The following is a 24,574-nucleotide window of genomic DNA, read 5'->3' as shown; positions in this document are numbered from 1 at the left end:
TGCTTTATGTTATTTGACATTAATTTTGTATTGGCATTCTGCTAGGCAGTCTGAGTATGAAAACATCATATTCAAATTGCAAAATTTACTTGTTTACTAAACAGCTCACTTTTCAGTGTAAACTATCATAAGTGGAAATGTGTTTTCAGTTAAAAGTAGAAATACAGCAACAGAAACTAAGAGTCAGGGAAAATGTCTTAAAAAGACTAGCTGGAATGCCACTATTTCATCCTCCAAAAATAACATAACCAAAACTAAAAATGTGGAATGGAATTCAAAATGGAATTCATTTCCTTACACTGTAAAAAGTCATAAGCAGCTGCTATTCTGCATTTTGTGTGCATGCTTTATTTTTGGGAAGCCGTAAAAAAACCAAAAAAAGTAACTGTTAATCTACGACACATGGTGCAAATTTGAAAGATGTAAAAAGCTGAGGTAATAAGCCAGTTCCACTGCCTATCAAGAGATAATTTATTCAGTGGCTCTAAATTAAGAGACTGTCTTTGTGTACCTTCCTGACCACAGGATGGCTGACCAAATCCATCTATTTCTTTAGCAGGAGAATCTGTGAAGTCAAATACATTGATTGATTATTTTTCTTCCATCCCATCCTTTGGGGCTCAAGAGAGACTGTTAGATTTTCGAATGTGATTTTTGCTATATTGTATGCCTTAACACTTGTCTGTTTATGCCTGTGTTGAGCATAATCATTTGTGTTTGGTTAAAATATATCTTTGAGAAAGACATGTAGTCTCAATTCAGAGGCATTAAGAGGTGGAGAGCTCACCATTTAGTTTGTCCTGGTAGTTAGTTTTGAAGGCAAAATTATTAAAAAATGCAAATTGAAATGTGTGGCATGGTTATCACTATACTTTTTCTGCTAAATTAAAACCAAAATTATTATAGAGGACTTCCTACTCATGAGTATGGTTCAAACCCATTGCACTTTGTGGGTTTCTTCTGGTTTTGGTCTGATAATGAGATGAAAATGGGAATGCTAGAACTGTATACACTGTTCTATGGTAGGTTTCAGCAAACACATCTACAAAGGGTAGTGGGTTTTGCACCCTCCTTTAGACATCCACTGAGTGTTCTTTTTCTCATGTATCATGTTGAAAGCCTGTGTTACGTTGCCTGTGCTAAGATAAATAACTTTTATTTGTCACAACTTTCTGTCATACGATCTCGTATTCTTTTTGGTTGTATAACATTGCATTAGTGATCATGAAAACCTGTTTTGTATATTACATTTATATTGTGCAGATCACTTCGTAAAACTACTGTATTATTATTTGCTTTTCTGCCGGTTTGTGTCATCCACTAATTTAATGAAGTGACATTTTTCTGTGCACTGCATGTACACATTGATGATAGCACTAAATGGTATTTGACCTTGGGTGATCTATAAGAAACCCTTCTATAAATACATTCCTACTGAATAGTTCCTAGTTGACGGCTACATTTAAGCTACGGTTCTCAAATACATTTGTGTATTTATTCTTTTGCATATATGCTGTATCTACAGTATTAACTGAGTTGTTTTATATAGTATTAAACACATTATTTACGCATGCATTGGTAAGTGTTAGCTGAAAGCCTAATGTGTTCTAAAACTAGAGCAGATAGGTCAATGTAGGCTATGTAAAACTAATCCAGACCTCCACTTCCTTGCCATATGTAATTGTATCACTTCAGCACATGCTGAACTCAACTTTAGAGCTTTATGGTCGTGACGAACAGCTCTGATAAATCTTATCATCCTCCTCCCTGCAGTTGTCTGCCTGGTCCTTTTGCTGGAGCTGCAGTTGAATGCAGTTGCCTAGAGAAAGAAACTGGTGTCTGCCCTTGGTCTTGTTCAGTGCAAGCCTTAGGATTTTAGCATTAAGCTTAAACCTTGACATTACAGTACTAAAATGTTGAGTATCTTCTGTCTGCTCCGCTACGGTTGTGTCAGCCTTTGAAAGAAAATGTTCTTAAAACTGTTTAATTAGGCAGTGCAGCAGTGAAATTTTGAGCACAGTGCTGGGCTACGCTGGCAGCGCATTCATGGTGGACTAAGAAATGGAGAGAGGATTAGCAGGAGGGTGCTTAAGTGTCTCAATATATATGCCTTAAAATTAAAAAAAAAACCAACAAAACCTAAACCAAGCTAATTTGCTCTTTATTTCTTTGTTAAAATAAAGCTGACAGGTAAACTGTGTATTTAGAGTAGTTTGAACATGAATAGATGTTCATCTAAGTTGATCCTTGCCATCGACACCCTAGAATTTTACTCCCAACGAAAAGTGGGTTGCAGATACAGCTGTGACTCTGATCCTTTCAATAGGTGTATCTGTCCATAGCAATCTCATCAACTGGATAGATACCAACTTTATACCAAGAGTGTTAATTTAGCAGAACGCTAGGCTGAGCTCTGTTAATACAGGTCTCCAGGTCATCATGACTGACACACATGTATCCCTTTGCAGGCTTTTGGCCTGATGAGCTTTCAAAGTGTTTCATATTTACTATGACAGTTGCATATTTAATATGAAAGTTGTCTTATTTTCCTAAATTTATTGCCACATAATTTTGAATCGTTAAGAACAATCTGTTGTGTTAATTTGAGCCAGCAAGCACAGGGAAGAGCTGGAAACGTAGCAGTTAGCAGGATCTGATCTGAAATTCACTGCTGAGTAAGTAGTTGAAAGGCCAGATGATTCTCTGTTCTTGAAGAAATCATTTTTTTTCTTGTTTGTTATAGTTCTTGTGCTGTTATTTCTCTCTTAGCTTCTGACTCTATAAATTTTCTATTTTTGATCTGTAATTTCAGAACATCTACTGCAGAATTGAAAAGGATGAGCTTTAAAGAAACAGAATTGTCTTTTGTTCATTGTTCCCATGTGATGGATTTATATATAGCAGTATAGTTCGCTGGAAAAGGACAGTTCTATTTTCTGCCAGTTTTAGGTGTTCTTATATTCTGTTATTCCACACTAGGATTAAAGCATTTCACATTTCGTTTAAGAAAGCAAAAACGCCAGTTTGCTCAGCTTCAATACTTTCAATGCCACACATGAGGTGGATGTGGATTTTGTGTGTGCTTTCACAAGAGGAATGTTCATTCCCAGTATTTCACCTGTATTGATCAGACTGCAGAGTGGGTCATTAGTATCCTTTAGTTGTTCAGCTTTGTAACAGCTTAAGAGGGGGGGGGGGGGAAAAAGCCATGATACCAAATTAGCACAGTTGTCTTCTGCTTCATATGTGATGGAATAAAAATTCAGGAACTTTTTTACTTTTCCAAATATTAGTAGTCTCAGTTGAGGTATGTGTGCAAATGCTGATTAAAACCTGGTTTTTTTAAGTACATTTTCAGTTTTCAACTAATGGCAGAGCAGTGCCAAAGCATTTAGCTATTTGTCTAGTAATGCAATCCATAACAAAAGCTGCCTAATTTTAAAAAAAAAAATATGCTAACACAGTAACCAATCTCTGCAGCTATCAGTTGATGATTTCTTGCCAGTATTTCATCTGCAAAATATGACTGGAATTGTATCGCTGCCACAGAGAAACTGACCTTGGATTTTAAGGATGAAAGTGATGGAAACTTAGTGGTAGAGTTTTACATAATGAAAGAATATTAAAGTTTTTTTTAAAAACATATATGTTTTTGTAATCCATAAATATAGGGTTTTTTTTGGGGGGGGAATGCTATATTACGTCCAAGGTTGTTCTATACTGTTATACTGAAAAGCACCAAATGTTTCTGGTAACAAATTTATTTAAAATACTTTTTTCTTGGGACATCCCATTGGTTGAGAACGAGAATATTGTGTTTACATTGGCAGCCTTTGCTAGTAATAAACTTATTTTAATGAGTATTTCGCTATGTAAACAGAACGTTGAATGTAGTGCTCAGTTCTGAAGCCATACCTACTGTGCGTGAAGCTTTTGCTGCTACAGTAGTGAAATGTCAAAACATTCCCTGTAGTGCCAGCAGCAGTGCATGTGCATAGCCAGCAACATTTAAGGTGCTTTAGTACAGGTGAAGCGTCACTTGCATCCCTATTTTGGAACATTATATTAATTACCTGCTCACAGAGTTTTAAGACCATATGCTTAAAATGGTGATTTGGCTACCCCCTAATGTGCAGAGGCTCTGCATTTCGAAGATTTTGATTCTGTGAATTTTGTCCAAATTTCACTAGGTTGGATGGTCTCAATCAGTAACCACTGCTTATGTGGTGTAAACTTACCTTTTCCTTTTTGTCTGTGTTCATCTGCTATGGTTACAGCTATTGAGAGAGGGGCCTTTTTTTCCTTCTGTGAAATATCGTGGAGTTTTGTTGTTTTGTTTCACATGAAGGGATGGACGCAAATTTCTTCATTGGCTTGTAAAACATCCCTCCTGTTCAGTCTCTGCTTCAGTTGTTGTAGGATCTGGAATGTAATAGACATGAGAAGAAAAACAATCTGGATACCCCATACAAGTGGTTTTTCATCATGCCTGTCTTTCATTAATTTTGTTTTATGTAGAATGATTTGCCTAAGTCAAATCTTTTGCGAATGGTCACCAGTTACATATTTTATGTTTTCTTTGTGCTCAGATGGATACTACTGGGTTTTGATGTTAGTGTGCAGCATTGCTACTTTAATGCCATAGTCATATCATCGTTCATTTTTGTTAGTAGGATGGTGTCATTCAGATGGTACAGGCAGAGGGATAAATAAAAAGGATGGCATGCAGGAAGGTCTGAACTCTAATCTAGTGCTAGCACTGCATATTATCAGACAAATCTTTCTTGGTTTCCAACTACATGAAATGGAGATGATGAAGCTTTTTTTTTTTTTTTTTTTTTTTTTTAAAACCTGTACTGGAGAAGAATTTGATACGTAGAATGAATTTATGATATAAAAAAGGTGTTCACAAGGAAACTTTATGTCAAAGTATTTAATTTAGAACCTTGAGGATTCAGATAACTGAGTGGTTGCTTTCTTGCCTCTTGACTGCTCTAAATCATGGGTACTGATTTTATTAGTCTGTATTTGAAGTACAGTATAACAGGATCCTGCATAAAGCAGGATAAAATTTGGGTGACTCATCCAAACACAAGAATTTTTTTCTACTTTCCTTCAGGAGGAAATGAAGAGGAGGTCACATACAGACATGGAAAAAGGTTTGAACCACGATGAAAGAAGAAAAGCTAATCTTTACCAAATACTCTTTTTATTCTTTTTTTTTTTAAATCTCAAAACAAATAAAGCTTACTGTTACCAAATAAATAAATAACTAGAAGGAAAAAAATGCTGAAGTTCATACTTTCTTCCAAATAGTATTTAAAGTTTAACTAAAACCTTGATTACTGTTTAAAGGCTGTAATGCATCATTGTTCTTTGTCCATGTCTGTCACTGCTGTTATAGGTAGTTGTCCAAAGTCTGTAGTTTAGTTGTTGATTAAATATCAAACATTGCTCTCTCAACAGCATAGATTTACCCTGGTATGGTATAGACATAGAGAAGTACCTTTGCGTGTTCCTTCAAAATTACTTTTTATTGAGTGAGCTGTGAATTTGGAAAACTTAAGTCTACTTGTGTTTGTTGCTACTGTACAACTTGATTGACCCTCTGTATTTTTCTTTTGTTCAAAATGAAGAGTGCTGCATTGATAAATTCACTGTAGTGTGTATGTACATACCTTCAAAGAGATCATGCTCTAAAAACTATAAAAGCACAGGTTTTGGTTGAGGAGTATACAATCATTTGGCTTGCCTGTGCTATGAAAATGTTCTATTTCATACGGAAACTAGTTTTAAACTGGTTTTCCCTGTGGTTTCTGAAACTGGTTTGTTCTGGTCTCCATTTTCAGTTTAGTGGTGATTATGTTGAGTGCAAGATTAGGGAGACAGGCCTTGTCTTTTGCTGCATGTATAGGACACAGGTTTTTATTTGTAAATGACTTTTAGCACCATCTGGTATACAGGGAAGTGTATGTTGTGGTAGACTTCTAATATGTGCAGCTAAAGTCATTTGGAACAAGTTGTAGTAAGTAGATATAAGATGTTATGGGGTTACTTAATATTGTTTCTGCCCCTTCTTACACAATTTTATAACCATGCTTGACTTTTGAATGCTTTTTTTGTGGAATTTTTAAACTTCTGTGATAGAATAACCATGAAGTCTCTCACCTTAGGAATAGAGTTATTCCCTCTAATAGTGCAAGAAAATGAAGAGGAGCAGGAAATAATACTGTGTTGGAAGCTGTTGGTTTAGTGAATAATGAAAACCTTTCTAATGCTAGCTGTATGCACCATCTGTTTCCATTAGTGAACATTTCAGGACCCCTTCTTCCAACAATAAAAGTCAGCCCACTTGGGCATTAAGGTATAGCCTATTCAATTTAATGACCTCTTTGGGGTGTATAAGCCTGGATTGTAAAGTATCCCCCCCCTGTTTTTTTTATTTTCATAAGAAATGTGACTGAAAAAACCTACTTGAATTATTCATATGACAAGGAGGTGCTGACAGTTTATTATTGTATTGCAGCTACTGCAATTTAATTTAATTTTTTCTCTGTGAGTACAAAGTAGTAAATTTGTTAAGAGTTGCACCCATGCTGGTGTTACAAGCACCTGAACTAAGCTATAGATCTGATAGGGAAAGCTAAAAATAACTGTGTTTCCAAGATGAAAAAGTGTTCCTGTTACTAAATTGTAAAGTTTTGTAAAGCCTAGTTCTTTTAATTGCTGTCAAGTTCATTGTTCAGTATTACTATGAATAAATTACTTCAGTTACCTGAAGTGTGCTTCTTTTTTAATTTATTTTTTAGTTATTTTCCTTAATCCCCAACCCTGTGGGCTTCCCAGCCGTTCATCTCCCAAGAATCAAAGGGCTTATCTTGACTCCGGAAATGGTAGCGTTTAGGCCAATGAGGGTGGGGAGCAGGAAAGGTCTGGTTGTCAAAATTCTGGTGGCAAAACCTGAGTGTAGCAGCAAATAAAGTAGCAGAGTATTATATATTGATATATTATATCAATATTATTATATTCTCCCTGAATGTGAGGGGGGAGAGGAATGGCATTATGCATAAGCTGTTTTGACTTTCTGTAGTATGTAGAAAGCAGGATTGAAGAAAACTCTTATACACATTTTATTCCAAGGTAAAACTTTTTAGTTATATTTTGATTTCAAGCTTTATTTCTAGAGCATAAATATCAGAAGAGGCTACCATGTCATAGGACTCCTTTTTTGGCACATGTGAATTGTTCTTGGTTTTATACACTGAGTAATTTTCTGAATTGTGGAATTGGTATTGTTTTTATTGCTATCATGTCTTGATTTCTAATGTATGAAATATTACTGCTTTTGGGTTAGTTGTCCTCTAAAATGGAAAGGGGTGGAGGGGTGAGACAAACATGCTTGATGCTGTAATATCGTAGGGTCACTGATGCTGAAAGTACATACGGATTATGAGAGGTTCATAACATTTTTTTCTTTGTGTTTGATTGTATGCAAAATAGTCATGGAAGTAAAATACTGCTGTAGTCTGTAAGTCCATATCTATAACAGTAAACCAGACAGTGTCAGGGTCCTGTTGTGCTCTAGCTGGCATGGTATTGCCCTGTCCCTAGTGTTATGTTCTTAGCCAGCGGTTGTCCAAAACCCTGCCATGGTTACAGCAGGGGGAATGGAGGTCTCACAGGGGCTCTGGTACTGCTGTTGTTTCACTTGCTGCTACAGATGTGGTCTTGCAAACCATCATTCACCCTGACCACTGTCAAGGTTCATTTTAAGCATAAATTGCTGATAATTCTGCTGGGTTTTACTTCATTGCTAGATTAGACGCAGTGTGACAGAACAGGCTAACAAATACTGTGGTGGAATTTGGTATTACCATTCTTGCAGCAGAGCAGGAGGTAGTAAAGTAGAAACAGGAGATCTTTAAAATAATGCAACTCCAATTATCTGGTGTTATTCCTATGTTTACGTTCTGAAAATGCTGGTCTGTGAGTAAATGGATGTAGCCCTATTCCACAATCAATTTTTTTGTATGTTTGAATTCCCTTGGACAATGAGGTGCGTATAGCTAGTTATATTCAGTTTTCCATGAAAGGTAGTAAGGAATGACAAGAAACCAGAGTCAGTTAGGGACACAATCTTATCTGGAATGGCCTGAAACATTAGGGTCATAGTGTTACGTAAATGATGTGTGGTGAAGCTGATAAAACTGTTTTTTGTTGATGTAAAGACTTTGTTTCCCCAAAATTAAATGCTGCTTTAGTAGACAGCTAGTAATAGTCTCCGCTTGCTTGTAGCGTAGCGTCACACTGGTGTGGCTGCCCTGTTTCTGGTTAGCTTATGGGTCTGTGCTCTGTACTTCTGTATGTACATAAAAGATGTGTGCCGCAATACTCTTCTCTTACAAGGGGCATATGTAAATTTTCTTCTCCCCCACAACATTTAGCAAAGTGCATACACCTCTTCTGACCCTAGTGATCTTGATGCACAGGAGTTTTTCCTTCAAATGTAAAAAATGTGAATCGTTGAGGAAGCAACTGATTCAGAGGGCTCTTGTGGGAGTTGATCTGCTCAGGTCTAATGGAAAGGTGAGATAGTTATTTGCCTGTCAGAATTGCTTGTTTCCAAAGCTGAAGGAAATTTTAGGAAACATCAAGTTACTATCTATGGGAAAACTATTTTCCACTTACAGAACCATGATGAACTTGAAATATATTTTCTATTTTGCTTTGTTTTCCTAAGTGACTTGGGATATTCACTTAGCCCTGAATTTCTTGCCATATTTTTGTTTCACAATCATGTTTTTTCATTCTTTGTATTCCAAAGACAAATTTGCAAAGAAAGGGAAACTGATCATGTTGGAATAAACACAAGCTAAATAAACTGAAAAATATTCTTCCATTTTAAAATTTCTTTTAGCTACCATAATCTCAGCTGAGATTTTTAATATCAGTATTGTAATTTAGCTGTCTCATTAAAGGCAGACATGCACATCTTGTTAAATGACATGGTGATTAAGGCAACATTTCATTGCCCAAATGTATGAAGATAATATTGCTATCTTGTAAGGCTATTATCTATTGGAAGAAAATTTTTATACCTGGTTTAAGTTTTACAGTGGCTAGGAGTCTTTTCTTGTAATAGCTTTATCGAAGACTGTGAAATAGTCCTACAATTCTTAAGATACAAGGTACTTAATTGTCAGACTGAGACCAAAGTTCCTGAGGATGTGGGTTCCTTTGTGAAGATCTCTATCAGCCATAGAAAAAGACCTTTAGAATGTCTTTCTGTCTTTTCGGATAAACTCTGTCCTCCTCAGTTTGAGCCATGAGTAGTCAGGGGATTAGGGAAACCTTAAAATGCTGTAGGATGCAGTATCTGTTTCTGAATGACTTCTAGAAGCAGAAAGAGATGAGATTTTGCAGACCTGAGCTTACTAAATAGGCAAGTATGGTCCTTGGGTCAGATAATTCTGGTCTGCAACGTGGAGGTAAATACAGCAGTAATTAAGACTAGCCTAGCTGTTCTCAGGTAGTCTGTAATGCTCTGAAGTAAGGAAGATGCAACAAAGGTAGTGACCCTTTTATTTTTAAAAAGGTGGGCACAGCAGAGGACAGACGTGCATTCTCAGGGGTACGTATGTGCAAAAATTACTGTTAATGGAGCCAACTTGCCTTTCTGCCTTAGGAATAGCATGTTTAGAAGAGCAATAGATGTGATGGTCTTGATAATTGAAATAAGATTTTCTGGATTATTCTTTAATAGTCTAGAGTTTGTTTGTTTTTTTTTTTTTTAAAAAAAAGGTGTGTGTATTTTTTTACTTGTTTAAAGGCTTCAGTCATTAAGGATAGTCACAATCAAGTCTTTGTATATTTAACAAAAATATGTTTATCTTCCAAGAGTTTGTAAATGAACCGATAAAATTGTACATTGTTGGAGGGAGATACCAAGCAGCTTTTAATATTAGAACAGTAAATGTTCAGAAATCTGAAGAAGACAGAAGTTTTTTCAGTATGGGAAACTGAACCTGAGTGATCTGAGAAACTTCAAACCTGTGTCTTCCTCCCTTAGTTATATGGATCCATTTAAGAACAAATGGCTAACAGAGTGCCACAAATAGTTTCACTATCAGTTAAAGAAGTAGCTCCACCCACTTCCATGGAGCACCACCTTGATGGTGACACAAATGTTTGTGCTGGTGTGTTGTGAATTGACTTGAGCAACTAATCAGGATTAAAACTAACCTGAATCATTTTTCCAGTTAATCTCAGCAGATTTGCAGAATGCAATGGTAACTACCACTATGACATTTAAAAAAAACCAACCCATAATCCTAAACCTGTCCAAAACAAACTAAAAAATCCACAATGTTATCTCCTTTCCTCAAAGAACTAGGTTTCAAATGAATGGTGTGGTTAGTAATTAAGATACGCAGCCTAATTTTTTTGAATGCAGGCCATCATCTGTGTGTCCAACAGTAATGTCAGTAATGAAACTTTGAAGGGAGTGGGGGGACAGGAACAAAGCTTCTTGTATTGCTGTGCAAATATTGTAGCTACTTTCAGAATTGCAGAGAACTTAGAATCTGCTAATATAAACTTAGAAGAAAAGAGAATTAGAATAAAAGAGTGAAATAAGTTCTGCTATCACATTCAGACCTATGTAAGAAAGTAATGGGGTAATAGCATACCATCTTACTAGCCTGTATACAGAGAAAACTGTAGAAACTGGAAAGGTTTATTTTTTTAAAGAAACTTGTAAAAGGCCAATTCCTATTGGTGCTTGTCTACATTTGAATTCAGGTAACTTAAATCTATTTTTTGTATTGTAGTCTGTTGCTTTAATCTGTTGTTTCTTCCTCTCTGTTTTAGGAAAAAAACTTGTTGTGTGTGTAAACAAGCTTGTTTTGAAGATGAATACTGGCTCATATTTTCTTCTGAAAATAGCTGAAAATAGTGGAATCTATCAACATACAAAATGCCAAAATGAGTAATTTGAGGTCTTAGCTGCCAGTGCTTATTTGGAAGTCGTTCTTAGTGCCATGTTACTGTTGCTTCATCTCTAATACATATGTTATGTTACGCTGGCACAAAGCAGACTGATAACAGTGCAGCCTGCTTTGATACCTGACTGGCTTTAATTATACAAATACTAATTTCACCTTACACTTATGCAGTGTTTTCTGATTCCATATTCTCACATCAGGGCAACAACATCAGCTACATCAGTAGTGTTATATTGAGTCAAGGTTGTTTCAGTTTAAAGAAAAAAAAAGGGGTTACTTCTAGGTTGTTAATGGAGAGGTGGGTATGTTTATCACAGATAAAACTATTCTGAAGGCTCAAGAGAAAATAAATGTTTAATTTTACAGTTGGTAAAAGAAAAAAGTATTTTTAATGATGGATACCATTTACAAATTATTAAGAAAACAGCTGATTATTGACAGAGACTATCTTTTCCACTACTGATGACAGAAGTTTTTCAGAATCACAAAAGTGTTTGGCTTGGAAGGGACCTTTAAAATCATGTAGTCCAACCCCCCTGCCACAGGCAGAGACACTGTCCACTAGATCAGGTTGCTCAAAGCCCCGTCCAACCTGACCTTGAACTTTTCTAGAGGTGGGGCATCCATAACCTCTCTGAGCAACCTGTTCCAGTGTCTCACCACCCTCACGGTAAAAAATTTCTCCTTATGTCCAATGTAAATCTACTCTCTTTCAGTTTAAAAATGTTACATTTTGTCCTGTCATTACAGGTACTGGTAAAAAGTCTTTCTCCATCTTTTTATAAGTCCTCTTTAAGTACTGAAAGGCTGCAGTAAGGTCTCCCTGGAGCCTTTTCTTCTCTAGGCTGAACAACCCCAAGTCTCTCAGTCTGTCCTCACAGGAGAGGTGTTCCATCCCTCTGGTAATTTTTGTGGCCCTCCTCTGGACTCGCTCCAACAGGTCCCTGTCCTTCCTGTGCTGAGGACCCCAGAGCTGAAGGCAGGACTGCAGGTGGGGTCTCACCAGAGCGGAGCAGAGGGGCAGAATCCCCTCCCTCGACCTGCTGGCCACGCTGCTTTTGATGCATCCCAGGATACGGTTGGCTCTCTGGGCTGTGGGCGCACATTGCCACGTCATGTCCAGCTGGCTCATCCACCAGTACCCCCAAGTCCTTCTCTGCAGGGCTGCTCTCAATCTCTTCATCCCCCAGCCTGTATTGATACCGGGGGTTGCCCTGACCCACGTGCAGGACCTTGCACTTGGCCTTGTTGAACCTCATGAGGTTCATGTGGAGGAGTAGGCCAATAGTTTACTGGAATTGGTATTCTTGATTCTTTGTCTGAAAATCTTACGAACTATGTCAAATACAATATCTGGAGGTATAGACACTTGTGGTGTCACCGCAGTCAGTTTTATGTTCAATTTGTTTCCTATTTGTAGCCTGATATTAAGTAATTCAGAGCCCTGTTTTGGTAACAAAACAGATTGAGGGTGGTACAAAAATACTTTTTCACCATTAAGAGTGCAGGAACTGTGACAGGATCGCTTTCTGTAGATCCTGGGTCTCCTGATCAGATATGCTAAAGGAAATTTTCTTTCAGAGCAGTACGTGTCTCAGGGGATGGTATTAGGCAATTATTTTCATACATGTTCCCTTTTTGACAATACTAATGTGAAAAATCAAGTACAGCAAATCCAGAAATCTGTATTGTTATACTGTGCAGATGTTCCCAAACATGAATTTATCATCTATTCACAAAAAAGGTGAAATGAGTTTCTCTGTCACAGTGGGGAGTTTCTTTGGGTGTTTGTACGTTCTCTCATAGATCTCTGTTATAAATTCCTTTTCCCAAGATAAACAGATTAGATAGCTAGACTAGGATTTTTTTTTTAATATTATTTAACAAATCATGAAATTGAAATGGATCCTAGAGAGCTGGATTCCTGCAAGTCTTTTGAAAGGCACTTTGGGGCGGGGGGAATGTTTTTCAGAAATATTAGAGTGCAGTTTTACAAGCAGTTACATGCACATTTAGCTTAAAACATTTAAGAAATACAATTAAGTGGGTAGGACTACTTATGGGCCCAGAATTAGACATGAGGTTGTTTTAGTCTAGGGGACCATGGATTTGGTCATCGTCGCCGGTGACTATGATTTTTTTTTTTTTTTTTTGTCATCTCTCTGATATGCAAGATATTTGTTGTACCCACTTCATTTTAATCTTTCTTCTCATCTTAGAGCAACATAGAGCCATTTCAGTTGAGACTAAGAAATGAAGTCTCTTCCTAATAAAAATATGTTTTGTCTAAGTGGATTCCTGACATCTTAGACCTAATGTTTGAATGTGTATTTTGTTAGCATGTAGTTCTGTGAGCTTAGTCATTACTGCTTTGAAGCTGAACAGTTTACCTTATGAGAAATTTAGTAAAATGTTCAGTAATTTAGTAATATATGTAACTTCAGTGGAATTCCAGCCCTTCTTTCTCAGGTATTTAATTGTATTTTTAGAGTGAGTTTTGTATGCCTTATGGAGGAATAATTGGAGGAAGAGGAAAGGGCAGACGTCCAGGGCCCAATGATGATTTTATTTTATTTTTTTCAGGTGCCAGATGTTTTGTTCTGTTACTAGAATATCTGGGTGAAACTTGAATTGGAGTGTAACTGGAGTATTTGCAACTGTGCCACTGTGGTGAAAATCACAAAATTAAAATTAATGATTTATCACATCTTCAAATGTGTACAGGTTAATAGAACCTTTTCATTATTTTTTTTAAAGAGTCGTGTTTAAGGATGTTGAACGTTTTCCATCATGCTGTCAGCTTTTCTTTGAGATCATTGGTAGGAGCTACAGCATGTCTTGTTATGCATATATGTATGTGTACATGGAAGTTAACATTTCTTTATATTGTATTATATGAAAGTGACTTTCAGCCAGAGATTTGTTTCATGTTCATGACTTGAGTAGTTACAAAAATGTGTTACTCTTCCTATCCCCTATGATTATTTAAGTAATTGTTTATTTTCTGAGTTTTTCATCCACTTTAACCAATATGAATATGTACCACTGGAAGTAATAATAAAAAGTATTTTTCAATGTTTTTAGTGAGGAAATACATACATTACCTGTCTTTTCTTTCCACTGAGCTTTTCAGTAAATTTAATCAGGTGATATTGGCTGACGGATGTTCTGTCCTGTTTTTCTCATTTTGCCAAGCATTTGGTGAAAATGACTTCAATTTTATATGTAGTTTGCTGATCTTAGTGCGAGCTACACTACCTTTATTAGGCTAGTCTTTGAAAAGCGATTTCAAGCCAAACTGTCAAATAATAACCAGCTATTGTCCCTTTTTCTCCCGTTTCTCTCCATATGCATACAGGCCATCTTTAAAGAATAAATATATTTTAAAATTTTGAGATAAATTATAGTATTTCCTAACTGCTTATTTTATAAGTCATTGTGGTAACTGCTATAGTCTTTATTGTATGTAGGAGTAACATTCTGCAACAAATGTTGTTGAAAGAACACGCTTCAGCGTTACAAAACGCATTTTAGAAAATGACCTCGACGTAAGTGAAGAAAACTAGTCTGTCTCGGACTTGCAGGCCTGGCTGCCCTCAGAGCTCCTGCGAGCTTTCTTTGTCTTTATAGTTTGGGAAATTATATTCGCTTTTCCGTAAGCTGTTATGCCAACTTCCTCAGCTGTGATAGTTGGAGACAAATCTTGTACCAATAAGCAGCATCTGACTAGGAAATGCAGCTTGTGCTGGAGAAGTTGGTGAGGTTTTCCGTGATCCTTAATTTGTGTGGAATTTCATTCCCTAGTTTTGGACCAATCTCTCAAAAGCTTAGGCTTCTAGATAGTGATGATAAAACTCATCTGTGTTATAGAAAGCCTCTTTGCTCAAGAGGAATGTAATTTTAGACCAGGATCTTCAGGTGGGAGATTCCACCGATGTCTTGATACTGTAAGGTGCAGTTCATGAACACAGTGTTTCTCGAGGAGTGAGAGGCAAACATATTGAGATGGCTAGTCTGACTGTGGAGGAATACTGCAGTGTTTTGTACAGCGGGATTAGACTCCAGAAGTCTTCATGTCCATAAAATTGTTTGGCAGTACTCCAGCCAAGGCTTAAGATAAATGAATAACTAAGGGTTATCTGCAGAATGGGATAGGAAGTTGAGGAGGAAAAGTGTCATTCGGGTTTTTGCAGGGTGGCTTTTTTTTGAAGGGTAGGGAGGGAAGAGATTTTCAAGTTGACAGCGCAGATACAGGAAACTCAGGATAAACGTTCTTTCACACTACTCAATATAAACCCAAACAACACTTTTGTGAGAGGGGACATGACCATTGTCTTAAATAGAATGAGAAAAACTATTTGAAGAGGTGAAGCGATGTTACCATTTCCCTACAGAGGATGGATCAATTAAAAATAGAATTAGTTAAATGACAATAGTTTGTGATTAATCTTTTCCCAAAATATGTACTTCTTGATACAGCTGTGTGTGTTAATTTACAGATGAATGTGACCCTTATGCAGTATGTAAATATGACTTTCTTACAAATTATCTTTTTCACTATCTCTATATTTCCTGCTCTTATTTCCTAATAGTTTGAATAGTTTTATATTTAATTGTATGATGATTCACTATTTTGACATTTTGCTGTTTTTTGTTCTTGTTGTTTGCCAGGAAATAAAGGATGAACTTACTGGATGACTCTTTAAAATAAGAAGGGAGTATTTTGTTCTTGAGACAGCTATCTGTCTGCTTGGATGTGAACCATAACTCAGCAAAATGCAAAATATTTTCTATGGATAAACTAATAGCTATTGATAGTATGCTTAGCACATTTTTCTTACAGAGTTTTGAAAATATTTTCTGTACTTAAATTAGACTCATTAGTATGACCAGAAACAATCAGTTCTAAAGACTCGATACATCTTTTCAGCAGGAGTTGTACTGGTAGAATAAAAGATACAAGTTCTTTAGTTGTTTGTTGTGTTTCCCCTTCTCCCTGCCTCAGTTTTTCAAGTTTGAATGAAATGACATTTTCTGAGGAGTAATTCTCTATGCATCTAACTGATCTGTCTTGGTTGCTATATTCTTTCTGCTGCCTTTCTACTGATTATTTTACTTATCTGACCCTGCAGTGAGCAGGTTTAAGGAGCTAAATGGCCAAAAATGAAAACTGCAAAAGACCTGTCCAGTTTAGCTCCCTAAACTGGCTTGCTCAGGGTGAGAAAGGCATCACTGCTGAGTCAAAGGAGGGGTGGGGATTTTTGTGTAGGGGACGGGGAGACTGGTTTAGACTGTCCTGGAACTTCATCCTCAGACCTTGAATAGATCGTTGCTGTATGCAAACATATGCTGCTTGACTGGTTAATCTGCAGCCCTGAAAATTACTGTGGGTTGCCTGTAATTGATTTGCTTACTGTTAGATGCCTGCAACATACACAGCTTTGGAAGCAAATTATGATGTTAACCTGCTTTCGAAGTTTGTTTTGAGAAGGTGGACTAAGTTCTTGAGGCATCCATCTTAACTGTGTGGATATCACATTTCACTTAACTATAGAATAGGCTTGAGCTTCTGGTTTCTCTGCTGTTTTTATTGAAATGCTTCTTGATAGCATCAACAATGTAATTTCTGTTTTCTACAGTTTGGGGCAAATGGAAAGAAATAAGTTTCAAAAGGTTCTTCTACAGTTTTCCTTGGTACAGCGTGTATACTAGAATGCCATATAATGATAATTACTTTATATGAAAATTATCATAGTTGATCAGTCTTTATGAAAAGTACAAGCTGTTCACTAAATTCCATCTCAGAACCCCTCCCAAAGAACTACTTTTGATCACTTTTCTTCAGTGAATTGAACCAAAGCAATTACTAACGTGTTTTACAATTTCAACATTTTCACATTTGTTACATCCTTCAGGCTTCGTTAAAAGATGTAGCAAATAACTACTTTATGTATTCCAAGAGTCACTTGCTACGACTTCTAGGCTTTTTCTCATTTTACATTTAACGTAATCCTGTTTAAATGATATTAATAGACTATAATATGTTTAGACATAAGTTTCAAATTTATTAACTTTATTTTTTAAAACTTGCATTTTAAAGTAACTTTATGCTTTCTGTATAGTTAATGTATGCTGCGATATCTGTTACAGCCAGATATTTTGAGATGTTGAGACCTGGAGGTAGGCGATGTAGGAGGGATAGAGTACATAGATTTTATTTATAAATCTCTTAGGTGCATTATTGTTAATGTCATGTTAGGGAGGGAATGTATAAGAGGGGAGAGCTTATAGTAATGTTCTCATTTACATAATCTTTTTAATGAAAGGCTTAATTGGCCGAAAGCCGTATCTTGTTAAAGAGGTAAAATGACATCACACAGCTAAAACTTAAAGATTGGAAAGACTTGTGTGTTAAACTATGAACTACATTCCAAGAAATTATGGAAAATAAATACTAAGAAAGTAAAGCAGCAACTTTGTATGGCCACCTAGGTGCGCTGTCAGTGTTGGTGTTCTAAAACCCCAGTGGTTTATACAGTGATGTGTGTCTCCTTAGGAGATGGTGCCAGGCTAGACCCTCTTTTAGTCCCTAGTCAGGTTTTTTAAGTGCTCTTGAATAACATTACTATCAAACATTTGCTAATTTACTGACAGCATTTTTCAGTTACGTTGGGCACTTATGTTGAATTTCACTCTGTAGTCTTGCTCGCTCCAAAATTCTCTTTGAAGCATATGGAAGTTAAATACTTATAATAAAGCTACAACTTAACTAAAATTGTGTGGTAAGTGTAATACTTTCACAGAAAATGCTGAGACAGTGTAATTCTATGCAACAGACCTCCAGAACCTCTTTCTAAATGGTTATTAATGGTAGTTATTTGGAATTTCTCTGCTTTTGTGAAGTAGTAGAGTGCTGTTGTTTAGCCGTGAAGTAGGCTTGACTTGTTTTTTGCCATTGAGTAGACTGAAAAATTAAACCTTCAGGGAGCAATCTAAAGAAGGCACAAAGTTCAAGGAAAAACTGGTGTCCTCCACAGGTCTGTATGTGCATCTAGGGGAAAAAAGAACAGCCGAACTATTGTAATGTAAAGGGAAGAATTCTGAAAATTATTGTTTAAAAGCTTGACTTTCCTAAAAAAGTCCCAAATCTTCAAAAGTTTGTAGTCTTTTCAATCTGAAGGTTTGAAAAGATCTTTTACTGCATGATCTAATGAGAAGAGCAGCATGCATTGTTAATACAGCAGACCTCTTCACATGTAATGAAGATAAAAATAGTTGTAAGAAAAAAATGACATGGCAGCTTGGACTGTGTAGATAAGATGACTTTAAAAAGCTCTAAATGTGCTGGCTAAGACAGACATTGCAAATGTACTGAAGACTTACAACTGTGGTCAAACATTTCATATTAAGATCAGTTAATGACAGATTACATAAATAATGCAGGATCAGTTTTGAGATAATGAAATTTTGTCTGGGAATCAAGCTGAGATGGAGCTATAGCAGGGAAAGAAACCCCAAGAAGAAAAAATAAGCAGGAGACAAGAGGAACACAAGAACATGACTTTGTTAAATAACTACTTCTGACATCATATTACTAATGGACTTAAAGCACCACATTTTAAAAAGCCTTGAATATTAAAATAAGACAGTTCTGCTGACTTCAGTAGAAATAAAGTGAATCTTGACTAAAGTGCCTTCTTGCAGCACAAAGTAGCAAGAAACTTTTAGTTTTTCCTCCTTACTTCTGTAGCATAAAGAGCTGGTGCAACTTGGTTTGCAAGTGGAAGTTGTGAAAGCACTTACCCCATTTTCATCCTCATTTTCATGCCCACTGCACAGAATAGCTTACCTCTGCATTTACGGGGACAGTGCTTCATGTTCCTCTGAGTTGCCTAAAAAAATCACAGCATAAATTTCCATTGAGCTTCATGCTTCTATTTTACCTTAAAATGTGCATTCAGTGCATTTCTGTCCAGGGAAGGACCTGGATCTTGTAGTGGAACATGAGGTGCCAGGGGGAAGGTTGTGCAGCTGGGAGGCAGCTGTGTCATAGGGCTTTCAGAGAGGATTGTTGAAGGTCTCTGAATGCTTTCTTATTTTTGACTTGGTGAGAAAATTTAAGAGGAGGGAGTCGGTTTACTAAGATCATGGCTAATTGGAAGAATATGCTTAATTACAGTGTGCTGTAATTATATAGTCAGTCAGTGAGTTTGCATAGAGCATTGAGATTTACATTGTCACAGCTATATTGAGTGTAGCTTTACTCACACTTTGAGTTTTAAGTTTGACATATGCGTAGTTTAGATAAATTACAAGTCACTGTAATATTGTTAAAAATTCCTGCTTTTTACACAAACATTCACACAGTAGCTCATGCAGATGGCTATGTGTTATGTAGCACCTTCCTAAATTTGAGGCAGATCAGGAAATTAAATAATTTTCCTATCTAATCATGTACTTACTAAGAGGATAGTGTTTGAGCAGCTGTTCATAGGGGTGGACGGGTGCCCTATTCTGCTTTTGTTCAAGTACTTCCTGAAGTGAGTGGAAGATTTTTAAAGTGAAGCAAAGTGTGAGTATAATTTCCTAAACATTTTAGAAGATGAAAATGTCATACTGTTAACTTTGCACATACAATCTTAATTGCAGCAACTGAGGGAGTAGAAATCAATATATAGCAAAGCATGGTTGCAGGTTTCCATGTGTATTATAAAGTGAGATTGGATTGCAAATTTATAGGTAGCTTCAGAAGTTGGGAGACTTGTGGAAATGTCTTCTCGGTATGATTTCTACTTACTGCTAATTTTCCTATAGGAGATTTTTTTCTAGCACTTTAATACAAAAAATCTAAAACTGTGCTAGTAGGAGGTTTCACATTTAAAATATTTCTCCATGACAAAGGGATTGAGTTAGTATCTTCACTAGTGTTCTTGTTAATTGAATAGCACAGCTATAAATATAAAATTGATATGCAAAACATCATGTCCTAGCAAACAACTCTGATTTCTGGTAAACTGCGTTTTGGTAAAGAAGGATAACGTTTGTTCAACTTGAATAGAATTACGTGTCAGAAATAAGGATAAAGCTTCTGCTCTAAGGGCAGCATTGGCTTTCATGTGTAGCTGAAGGACAGCATCCTAGATTTGAAAATGCTTGTTTGGGGGTGTGGGTCTTTTTTTTTTCCCTTCCTTATTCCCCTTTACAGTTTTCGGACAGGAAGATGTTGCGGTGAGTTACAAGGGAAGAGCTGGCAAATACTGGCAGGGAAGCAGCTCTGAAGGCTTCTTGGCAATGGGGGGGAATTCTGGTTCTTACTCCTAAATGCGTAAAGGGACATAAAACCCATGCTCCTGACCGCATCTCTAAGTGTGGAGGAATGGGACCAGAGTGGCTGTCCCCTGTCCGTGGCCGCAATTCCTGCTCCGCTCTCAGCAGTTCATCCTGGGTTGTTATCAGCCACGGCTGGGGGAACGGGGTGCTGCTTCCCAGCTGCTGCTGCTGCAAGATACGTTTTTGCACAGCCTCAGCTGGCAGGCACAGGAATGGCGGTTGGTTTGCTAAGACTGCTTGATAAGGGTAAAGCGATAGATCCCTTAAGCATGTATTTGGATATAGTATATTTTGCATATCTGTTTCAAGTTGTTTGAGTTTTTTAAAGCCAAATAACAATCTCTAAGATTTTAATCAGCAGAGGAATTATATATAGTAAGAGGGTCAACTTTCGTGCACAGTTCTGAATGATAGTGGTCCATGAAGATTTTTTTCCCAAGTTTAAAATAAGTTACAGGTTTTATTACTTTAAAAGATACTTTATAAAAAGATACTATGCTTTCTGGTTTATTTAAAGTACTCTTACTATATACAGCACTTAGCACTTACCAAATGTATTCATACAACTATAGACAAGGGACACTTCAATTAAGTACAAGGTTTCTAAGTGTTGAGTAACTCCTGAACTGTAGAAACTCCTGCCAAAGTGGGAATAAGCAGGTGATAAAACAGAAAAAATGATGCCACTAAGCTGCTGTAGTTGCTTTCATTGCATAGGTAGATGTTTTCTCACTAATGGATGATACTGGTAAACATTTGCTTATTTTACTTTATGGCACCTCACAAACTTGTCTTTGCTCTTGAGGCCATTTGCGTCTCATTCAGTGTTACATTCTCCTGCTGTTTTTGGCTAATAAAGGGGTGGAAATGCAGCATTTTTGTTAAACTGATCCTATTTCCTAATGAAGGAAGATAGCTACTTACCTGAGTGTTGAGCTTGCAGCATGGATGAGATGTGAGCTGTGACATTGGTAGAGTGGAAATTAGTAGGAGGGAGGAGAAAGGAAGTGCATCAGTGATCTTGTGTGGTTGTGTACCTACCCCAGGCAGAAGTCTCCATCTACAAGTCTGCCTGTGTTTCAAGTTACAATGGGAAGCGCAAGTAACAGCTGTTGAGATCATCCACCTTTTCATTTGCAGTACAGGAATAAGGCTGTGCTGGACTCTGGGCATAATCTTCGCTGCTGGTAGTGCTCTGAAACATAGTCATTGGCATAAAATACAGCTCTACAATCTGCGTGAGGGGCTGAGTCACTGCTTTGGGTATTTTCACCGGGGAAGGCTTCTTTGGCTTGTTGTGAAGTACCTTTCTCTGGGAACTCGGGGCACTTGTGATTCTGATATCAGGGCTGTCTTCTTGGCAGAAGATAGGACTTTTAAAGGTGGTGGTGGTGTTTATTTGACCTGTACCCTACGCAGCCTGTGCTGTCTATCTGAAAGGCATCCCGTTTGTCTGTGTGCTCGTGGCTTACGTGCTGCCATCCCCACTCTTGCTTTGTAAGCCTACTGGATTGCTTATCATAGAATCATTTGGGTTGGAAAAGACCCTTCAGATCATCAATTCCGACCGCTGACCTAACATTACAAAGCAACAAACTTCCATTTACAGATTATTTATCCCTACGTTATTCCCATTGGGGGATCCTGGAAAGCATTTACAAATAATGAATCGTATACTGTGTAATGTACATGTACTAATGAATGATCTGAAAGAAATCAATCTTAGTGGCTCCACAAGCAACTTTAAGGCACATATATTTTTCCCTAGTTGAAACTGGGAAGGACTCAGATTGTGAAATTTAGTTCTCAGTTTATGATGTTTTATTGGTGTGCTGTTTTTTATATTTGTATGTGGGAGTACCTTAAAAAAATTACATTCTTTTACTAAAGAAAATTGTAAATAGTTCTAGAACTAGTTCTGGAATTCTAATGCTAGTATTTTAACATTTTACAGGAAAGCTCACTTTTCAAATAGGCAACTTCAGTTTCCCACAGTATGGTTCAATGGTAGTTAGGGAGTTAAATTTCCATTTAATTCATTTGTTGACTTTTAAAAATTTTAATATCTAATTACAATTTGTCATATAGTTTAGCAGCTAATAGATTTTAAAGTGAGTGCAGAAACATTGGTATATAATTTGAATTAAACAATTCAGATTGAAAAGGCCATAACAAGTTTATCAGGTCCTCTCTTCCTTTTGCCTAAGTCTAAGTGATAACAATAGTTAGAATTCCTTTCAAAATGTCTTTGGAATGATCTTTGGCATTTCCCTGTGTAATCCTTTTCTATCCTTTCATCTTTTTAACTGTTGACCCCCTTTCTTGTCTGCATTATGTCTGCTAAAACTCTGGCCTTTTTTTCTGGTCATTTATTATAAACGGTATTTCAGTACCATGATGTACTGTAGAAACCTGTCTGTGGATTTTCATTCTTCCAAATTCTTTGCATGACCAAATGGGATCTAGTTTTCAAGCCAAACTTTCATCAATATTTGTGTTGATGAATTTTCAGGTCTTAAATATCTCCTAATTTGATGACTGCAGTATTTCTTAGCCTCTTTAACACTTCACCTGTCCTTTGTAGAAGGGGTTTTACGTTGCTATTAGGCTAATAGTTATACCTAATTTTCAAACAGGCACTCTGTGGTCAGTTTATTATTCAGATGTTTTTAAGTCACTGTAGGGTCAGACAAAATGACATGGATTAGTTGCACAATAGTAAAGTTTCACAAATAGTTGTTATTGTGGTGAAAACAATAATTCAGTGCTTCTGAAAAGTACACTTAAACATGGGTAGATTGAGTACATAATGAAGTTAGGTATATGCTTTCGAAGAACTGAAGTTATATTTTCAGACAAATGAGTCAGCAGAAAGGATTACTGCTTCCAGGAGTTCTATTTTGGTATCAAACTAAAGTATTTCCACTGAGAGTGATGGCATTCTGAATGAAGAGATGGCTTAAATATAGAATTGCATAGTGTGTAGTACAGGGTGATACCAAAATTTAGAAATAAGTACTGGAAATTAAGCTGTGTTGTGGGTTATTGCACCTTTAAGTGATTAAAATCAACACACTAAATTTTCATAATGCTGGGTTTGTGCATCAGTATTGAAATGTTTTCTTGTGAGTTGGACGTAAAAAGGGGATCCTTTTTATCTCTTAACTGCATACTTTCATCTTACTGATTTGTGTACAGGAAGTTAGGGAACAGCAACTCTTAAACAGTAAAAAGAGGTAAAGATTCATGTGGACTTCAAAATGTAGTGGTTTTGGACAGGATTTTTTCTTGAGAGCTTGAAAACTTGTATGTCCTCCTGAAAATCACATTACAGGTCTCATGGCTAAAAGGATGAAGGTACAGCAAAAACTTTGGTTTTAGAAGAAGAGTGAGTGTACAATAGCTCAGGAACAACTTTACTGTGAAGAAAATATATTTACTCTAGTACCTCTAATTTCAGAACAGTTTCACAATACTGCTTGTGTTAGTAGAGATAAGTCTTCTTTTGAATTGGATTTGAAAATGGTAATTTCCTAGGTTGGTGGAACTGTGCAACTAACGCTAAATTGAAAATTGAGATGGTCATTCTGTCTTAAAAAAATAAGACCTTGGAGTTCTCTTGAAGATCAATCTTATATTTAAAATATTGCTACAACTTGAAACTCTTTTCACTCTTGGCAGTAGACTAAGGAACTGCATTATGATTTTGAGTCTCTTCTAAAAAAGACTATCATTTCCTTTACTAATTTGATGTGATTCCTTTTCAGAAATGAAAACAAAAAGATCTTGTATACATAAGCACACCCAACTGTTTGATTTGCACCTACAGCTGGAACATTGGGAAGAATGTTCTGGGAACTCGTTATGCAAATACCAGACCAAGTGTCCCAATTTTTTTCAGAGTTACCATCTAGACTATTACCACAACAAATAGCCTTTTTTAACTAGAATGAGGTTTAACCAGCTGTAAAATTGATAATCAGTCATGGTATTTCAGAAACTGCAGTGCGAGTGGTTTTTGCATTGTCTGTGCAGTAATGAAAATCAAGTTCCTAGAACAGTGAATTTGTACTAGTCCTAGTACCTGAAATGTTCTTTTTAAACTACCAAAGAGAAATTTTATACACTTAGTTCCCATGATTTTGTTTTCACTGAGCAAGACATAAAATTGTGTCTGCGAAAGAGGACACAAAGCATTATTGCACAGCCACCCGTTCCATGCTGGAAGGATTATCATGATG

General features: G+C 36.6%; 1 protein-coding gene and 1 long non-coding RNA gene across 4 annotated transcripts in view; one reads left to right on the top strand and one right to left on the bottom strand.

Moving 5' to 3' along the window:
* Positions 1-21,296, bottom strand: LOC126046777 (uncharacterized). Of its 2 annotated transcripts, XR_007508416.1 has the most exons (4): positions 21,258-21,296; positions 18,853-18,895; positions 4,239-4,422; positions 1-3,180 (listed from the first exon to the last, which is right to left on the bottom strand). It is a non-coding gene; the product is annotated as an uncharacterized LOC126046777 (long non-coding RNA). The 2 variants fall into 2 exon arrangements; XR_007508415.1 differs by lacking the exon at positions 1-3,180 and having other exon boundaries at positions 3,207-4,422.
* The window catches only part of ROCK2 (Rho associated coiled-coil containing protein kinase 2), a 101,617-nt gene that overhangs the window by 2,705 nt on the left and 74,338 nt on the right, over positions 1-24,574 (top strand). The gene's annotated exons all lie outside the window — the stretch shown is intronic.

This window comes from Accipiter gentilis, chromosome 16 (genome assembly GCF_929443795.1).
Source record: "Accipiter gentilis chromosome 16, bAccGen1.1, whole genome shotgun sequence".
Classification (NCBI taxonomy): Eukaryota; Metazoa; Chordata; class Aves; order Accipitriformes; family Accipitridae; genus Astur; species Astur gentilis.
Note: the sequence above shows the minus strand (reverse complement) of the source record. Positions and strands in the feature narration are given on the sequence as shown.